The sequence below is a fragment of the Alligator mississippiensis genome, chromosome 1 (genome assembly GCF_030867095.1).
Source record: "Alligator mississippiensis isolate rAllMis1 chromosome 1, rAllMis1, whole genome shotgun sequence".
Taxonomy (NCBI): Eukaryota; Metazoa; Chordata; order Crocodylia; family Alligatoridae; genus Alligator; species Alligator mississippiensis.
In genome coordinates, this window is record NC_081824.1 from 117,021,704 (window position 1) to 117,028,870 (window position 7,167).

Sequence of the window (7,167 nt, forward strand, 5' to 3'; positions counted from 1 at the left end):
CATGTGCTCCAATTAGAACGCATTGGAGCAGATTCAGTTAAACATGCTGCAGCGTCATATTATTCAGTGCCCCATGTTTCAAAATGGTGTCAGGGGTATTTTAACTAGAGCTCATCAAAGAAGCTTTATTTAAAGTGCCTCTGCAGTCATTTTGAAATGCAGGACGCTGAACACATGTGATGCTGTGGCATCTTAATTAGAGTGGCTGTCTAGGAGCCGCTCTAATTAAATTGCCCCTCCCTCCCCTCCTGCCCCCCGCACTCCAGAGCACGTGTATAGACACTCATTAATCCTAAACATTCACCACCCTTTCTTTGCTTCTTTGAGTGGTGACTTAACGTTTGGCCGATTTTTTTTCAAAATTGAATAAGACCTTTAAACTTTGTATTGTACACATGCCAGGCTGAGAAACTATGTGATCTTATTATAACCCTTGTTCTACTTTGTCCCTTATTCCATTTCTGTTTAAGATATTTATCTGTTGAGTCGTTAAGTCATGCTTGAGTACAAATGATCAACTCCTCAGGACATGGATTATAGTGTATTTGTTTCTGAGGGATGCATGGCACAAAAATGGCAGAGTAAAATGTTGTGAACATTACTATCATTTTGTTCTCCGTGATAATGCTTATGCAAAATACCTGTCCAGATAGTTTGGCTTCACTCAGTATTGGTACAAAATTACCAGACCCCCCCACCACACACACACGCATACATACTTTCCCTTCATTATATCAGCCTAACCTTATAATCCTCATATAAAAAAATCTGAATATACTGATGCATAACTTCTGAGCAGTGACTTCCCTTAGTGTTGTTCCCCATAATAACTACATACTAAATATAAACTGGGGCAACACACATTTTCTTTTGAAACACAGCTCTGCTTTCAGCAGCAAATGACAACTCAGGCCCAGATTCTACCTCAATTACCTTCAGTACGAGTTCAATAGACACATCTTAGAGGAGAATATAGCCCTTGAACTGCACATGTAGTCTATATAATAAAATAAAAGAAACTGAAACCAAAAGTTAAAGCTGTTAATGCTATGTATACCAAATATTATCTAATTAGGAAAAGGAAAACTTAAGTTATTTCCAATATATGTTTTTAATCCAGTCAGATAACAATATGATAATTTCACTTAGGAATTAAAATCTTTATATCATTAACATGGAAGGCCATGTTATGTTGTTGCTAGGAAATGACACCTTTATTGTCACTGTAGTATCACAGAGAGTATTTACAACCAAGTTACATCCGTGAGAAGATGAGGCAGAATGGCACCTTAGGGCAGGTACAGAAGTTACCCCTGTTGCGTGGCAGGCACACAGAAATCCTTCTATAGCTATAACCGAACAGACGGCCAGGGCACATAGAGCACTATAAAAATGGCGGATCTCACTCTAGGACAACCCTGGATGAATGTGGTATCAGTCTTGAGCGCTGTAGGTTAGAGCACCATAATGAATATCTCTACCAGATCCAATCCTGGCTCATGGTAGATCACATTCCACCGACACATGGTAGATCATATCCCATGGAGCACTGCAGCACCCCACTCACCTCCCATCATAGGGTGGTGGTCTAGTCTGCCCAAGTGCCAGCCTGGCACTCAGGGACTCAAGTCAGTGAAGCCCCTGTTTCCAACCCCCTGCCCCTTGTTCCCTCTGCCCAGCTATGAGCTACTGTCTGGTATTATTGCTCAATGTACCAATTTAATTTACCCCATATGAGCATTTGTAAAGATTATAGCTTTCCATTAAGTTCTGTCCTGGTTGTTGGACACCACATTCACACAGGGAGCTGTCTGAAATGTTCATCTTGTACGGTGTTATTTTGAAGTGTCTGTATCCAAATCTCAGTCTGTTCAGCTTGACCCACGCTTCTCTGTCAAGGTCGTGCCCAATGGCAGACGCATTTGGTGTTGGTATAAAATGCTGTAGGAATAGATGCCAGACCAGATTAGTCTGATGGATCATTTCATTTGCATTCACCCCAACCCTTATCTAAATTTAGCACAACATACAAGGCCACATTACCCAGCCTGCTGGGCTCTCCATGGGCCCAGAAACCTGGCAGCAGGGGAGCAGTTGAAGTCTGTATTCTAATGTACCTTGATCTAATTCCCAAGAGTGCAAGGAATACATCCTCGTGTGTGTATGTTGTGCAGTCTGTTATGATTCTCTGCGCCTTATTAAATACAACATTGCACTTTTTATTGTGACAACTTCTGGACCATTCAGGAGCACAATAGTCTGCTAGGGCATATATTGTTGAAAGTGCAGTGGTTCTGAGAACTTTGAAGTTGGCAACCCATGCCATGCTGCCTAAACATCTTAAGGCAGCTACCCATGCAGAGACTTTACTACTGACCTTCTGAACCTGATAGGAACGATTTATAAGTGAGGGAATGATCTAATGTGACTCCTTGGTAGGTTGAGGTGTGCTCATGGGGAAGGATGTTGCTGCCTACTCTGATATTCAGCATGCTCTTGGCTCAATGATTGTCCAGGTAGAAGAGGATGATACTGATTTATGGATGCTCCCCACTGACCTCATGCCTTTCAAACACCCTGCTCTGCCAACTCCCACACCACTGGCCTGGAATGGAGCTGAGGTGTCAGGGTCATTACTCCTTATTGTTGTTGGGAGCGTATCAGTTTGTGTTAAATTGAATGGGACCATAAATCTGGTAAATTGACAACCAAGTGCCCTAATCCTCAGGGTCACATAGCTTTCCTGAGGAGGCCAGTGCATTGATGTAGAACCACATAGTGCAAATCAGCACCCAGATGCTGAAATGTACTAAAAACCTTTTTCAAGCTCCACAGCCAAGTCATAACTGCTGGTTTACACTGACATGTCTCCGGGCACCATTGACACAGTTCCATTTGACAAAGCCTCTATGTTTGAGCACTGCTGCAGGTAAGGCACAGCAGGAATGGGAAAAATCTCCCCTAGCAAACCCCACCCATACTCCTTCCCTCCTCCTCCTCTTGGAGAACTGGAGAAGGCACATCCCTCCAGCCTCGGATGCTTGGGCTCCCAGCCCTCCCAGCTCCCACAGCTGGGAAATAAAACCCAGGTCTCTGGATTTGGCCAAGTGGGAGGCAGAATGCAGGCATTCCACAGCGTGGTCAGTGCTGGGTTGTGAGCAGCTGCATGGCTTCCGAACCTGGGTAGGGGAAAAGGTCCAGATGGGGGATTCAGCATAGGTCCCTTAGTTGTCTGCAGACTCCACATTTGTGCACAGGAGGTCCAGTCATGGAGGCCAAGATGCTGGATCCTGGATAGTTGGCCAGACACCTGCAGAACACATGAGACATGTGTGTATGTGGCTTGGGTGGAATAAGGACCAAATGGGACCCTTGATGTTTGGGGTTGGAATGGATAGGTTGTTGACTGCTTGCACCCGTGCTTCCACAGCACTTGAACAAGCTATCCAGGCCCAGGAACATGCTGCAAAGGTCCAAGGATGAGGTCTCCAGGTGGCTACCTGCCATCTGAGAGAAGGCATCCACACCGCTGAGGAGCTGAGAGAGTTGCAGTGCCAGGATAAGGCATTTATGCACAGGGTCAAAGACTGCTTGGGATCAAGCTACAACACCCCTGACATCAGTGCCACCTCCCACAGGGAGACTGTCGCCCTCTTGGTCCAGAGTGTTGGGAAAGGCTAACATCCAGCCTCCCACAGTGTGGTCAGTCCCATTCCAGGGACTCTTCCCTGGGGTGACATAACCAGGTGTCCCACAGGAGGCCAGCTGTGGAGGGCGGCTGAGGGGGAATGCTCTACACCATGCAGTGAGTGGGAAAAGCTGGGGACTAAGGGGGCCCAAGAACAGGAGATGTGGTGCATGGGAACCTCTGACCCATGGCCCAAGGAGACGGTGAGACATTGGGTGGGGCCCATTCCAGGGAGCAGCAGTGTGGGAGGAGAGGCAGACCAGGTACCCTGAGACCTGATACCAAGGCCAGCAGTGACTCAGCCCAGGTTCCAGGACTGGCTGGTGGCATCCACTGGTACAGGACAGGACCCCAAAGAGGTCCCAGGCCAGTCCAAGAAGGGTGCAGGAGTGCTCAAAATGGGACAGAGCATGGCTCACTAGGCTGCCAGGCCTGGTCACTCTGGGCCTGGGTCCCACTGCATGGGAGCACTGCAGCCCCCTGGGGAGGCGTAGGAAGCCTGCTGGACTCGGGTCCAAGTTCTGGAGCAAGCTACATTGCACAGTTTGTCTTTATTATGCATGCAAAAAATCTGGCAGCTGCAATATTTAATTAAAGCAAGGGGCAGCAGTCTTATACATGGCATTTCTCCTACTGCCCCAAGGTTTCATGTTTAGGTTGAGACCTGTGGCTGCCCTCCCCTCTTCCCCCCCAACCTCATAACCACTCGGTGCAGCCAGGGTTTTTCTCCACTCTCTCAATGTTAATTGCAAAGAAGGTTCCAAGTTCTGGTACAGGCAATGTTCGACAGTTTTTCTTTAATAAACACACTAAAAGTATGGCAGTTTCAACATATTGATTAAAATGAGGCAAGTTTCTTCCTCAGGCCACATTCCTCTGCACCTCGGTGTGCGCCCCTGGGGAAGGTTGGGGAGGGAGAGGAGAGGGGGCAGGGTGCCTGGCCAGCCTGCATTCTGGACAGCGCTGCCCATGATGCAGGGCCAGAGGAGCCTGGGGCTGGAGACCCATGGCCCAGTACCAGAACAGAGGCAGCCCTCATCCAGAGAAGTTCACATGGTGTGGGTGAGGAGCTACTCAGCCAGGGCTTTGCAGATCTGGACAGCCTGCCACTGTGCAGGGCTGGGGCCACAAACATCAGTAGGGGAGGAATACCGGCATCCAGGACCCACACACACACACAAGCCAAGTGTTTGGGACACACACCTACACATACATGGAGCCAGGGACACTACACAGAACCCAGATGTCTGGGACACACACACACACACACACACGGAATACAGGCATCCAAGACATGGACACACACACACATCCACACACACACAAAACCCAGGTGTCTGGGACACACACACACACAGAATCCAGGCATCCAGGATGCACTCACACATGTGTTTGGGACACACACACACGGAATACAGGCATCTAGGATGCCCCCAAGCCCATGCACCCCACACTGAACCCAGGCATCTGGGACCCACGCACACATATACACAACCCAGGTGTCTGGGATACATGCACACACACCCTCCCCACAGGCATCCAGGACACACACATACACATGGAATATAGGCATCTGGGACACACGCACCCCCTCCCTCCCCCAGAACCCAGGCATCTGACACACACACACTTGCACTCTTGGTATGCACAGGGTACACTGGGTGGCCATGCATGGGATGGCCAGCTGGCTGGTCATGGACATGAAGGCACATGTCATGGAGAGTCGCTGCCATGTCAAGTCCAGGTGGGCAGCTGTGATGTCCCATAGCCTCCAACAAGACTCATGCATGGCAATCAGCAGGACCTGCCGCAGCTCCTGGGCCTCCCTGCTTGCTTGGGTGTGCAGGCCAGGAAATGAAGGCACATGCAAGTCATGATGGCAGGGAATTAGGGGCATGGTAGCCCATGCCCAGAAGTCAATCAGGGGTGTCCCAGGCTTTTGGCTCTGTTTGGGAGTCTTTGGCAGCCTGAAGAGCCCATGGGGCACAGTGGGAAGCATGCGAGAGCTCTCCCTACCTGCTGGGGTCAACCTGTGCAGGCAGGCCGAGCCCTGCCCCACCAACAGGCTGTTGATGGTCTGTTCTATTCCATTCTGACCAAACCTGGAGCATTTAGAGTAAACCTTGAAAGTTAGAGTGCTTCTGCCTTGGGCTTCTTGAATACCTGTACTTAGCCTTAGAGACTAATCTAGGGTTGGGAAATTATTTGGGCCTGCAGGCCACATAAGGAGTTTTGCTGAGCAGACATGGGCTGGGTCAGCACCACTCCCATCCCGCACACAACAACTCATCAAAGCTCCTTATGCGGGATGTGGCCATGGGTGGGTGGGCAGGGAATCTTGTTTAGAAGTGGGATAGGTGGATGAGGCCAGGATCACAGGGTGGGGTCATGGGATGGTGACTTTGTGGAGCCAGGGCCCAGGGCAGAGCCCCAATCCCCTGTCCACACACCTGCGATGGGTGCTGGTTCTATAGCCAGGGGCATGAAGGGAGTGAATCATGGCTCTGCCTTGGCCCCATGCTGTAAGTTCCCCAAGATCCTGGACCCAACCCAGATGCAGCTCTCTATGGAGATCCTGGGATCACAGGATGGTGACAGTGCAGGGCCAGGGCAGAGCCATGATCCACACCCTGCATGCCCCTGCCTGCAGAACATGCACCCATCACCCATCACAGGGGTGTGCGGACAGCAGTCAATGGCTCGGCCCTGGCCCCAGCCCTGGATCCACACCATCGCCACCCCAAGATTGCAGGGTCTCTCTGACCCCGCCCACCTGTCTCACTCCCGATGCCACTCCCCACCACCTAGCCAAGCCCCCGGCCTATACTGGTCTCACCCTCAGCAGTAGATGTGGGGCAGATGGGTCAGAGTGCTCAGGCAGCAGGGCTGGGTCCGGTAGCAGCAGCCAGAAGGAGCCGCCGCCACCAGGGATTCTGAGAAGTGCAGTCCAACATCTCATTGCTCCAGCCCCGCTGCATGCCTGAGAGTGGCAGGACCAGTGCACATGCCATGGCTCAGGCTGACCCTTATGCCTGGGCTGGGTAGGACCAAGAGACACCCTCCCCTCCCCCCAAATGGGTCAAACAAAATTCCTCAATGGGCCGAATCCAGCCCTGGACCATATTTTGCTCACCCCTGGACTAATCCATTCAGAAAGGCATGAGTTTTTGTACATGACTGCCTGCCTTGTTGGCTGCTATCTTTGGGAGATACTTGCAAACAACTGGAAACAACAATTGTCTGTGCAAAAAATATGCCCCGTTCCCCATTGGCTAAAGAATATCTATAGTTACAAGAAATATTTGTATAGTTCAAAAAATAGTATGTTACTGAGGAGTTTTATAGCTCACTGCTTTAAAACTATGAAGCCAGTGTACTTAGGAATTAAAGTATATTTGTATTAAGAGAAATAAATCATTCTTACCCGTGCATCTCTGACCAGGTTGAAGATCTACCACACCGTTTCTTTGTAATCTGTA

General features: G+C 49.8%; 1 long non-coding RNA gene across 4 annotated transcripts in view; it reads right to left on the reverse strand.

Moving 5' to 3' along the window:
- Window positions 1-1,092: 1,092 nt before the first annotated feature.
- LOC132243464 (uncharacterized) overlaps window positions 1,093-7,167 on the reverse strand; it is a 144,756-nt gene continuing 138,681 nt past the window's right edge. For all 4 annotated transcript variants that reach the window (XR_009455052.1, XR_009455050.1, XR_009455051.1 and 1 more), the window contains 3 exons: window positions 7,113-7,167; window positions 3,180-3,310; window positions 1,093-1,941 (listed from right to left, as the gene is read on the reverse strand). This is a non-coding gene — a long non-coding RNA (uncharacterized LOC132243464). The remainder of the gene's footprint in view (window positions 1,942-3,179; window positions 3,311-7,112) is intronic.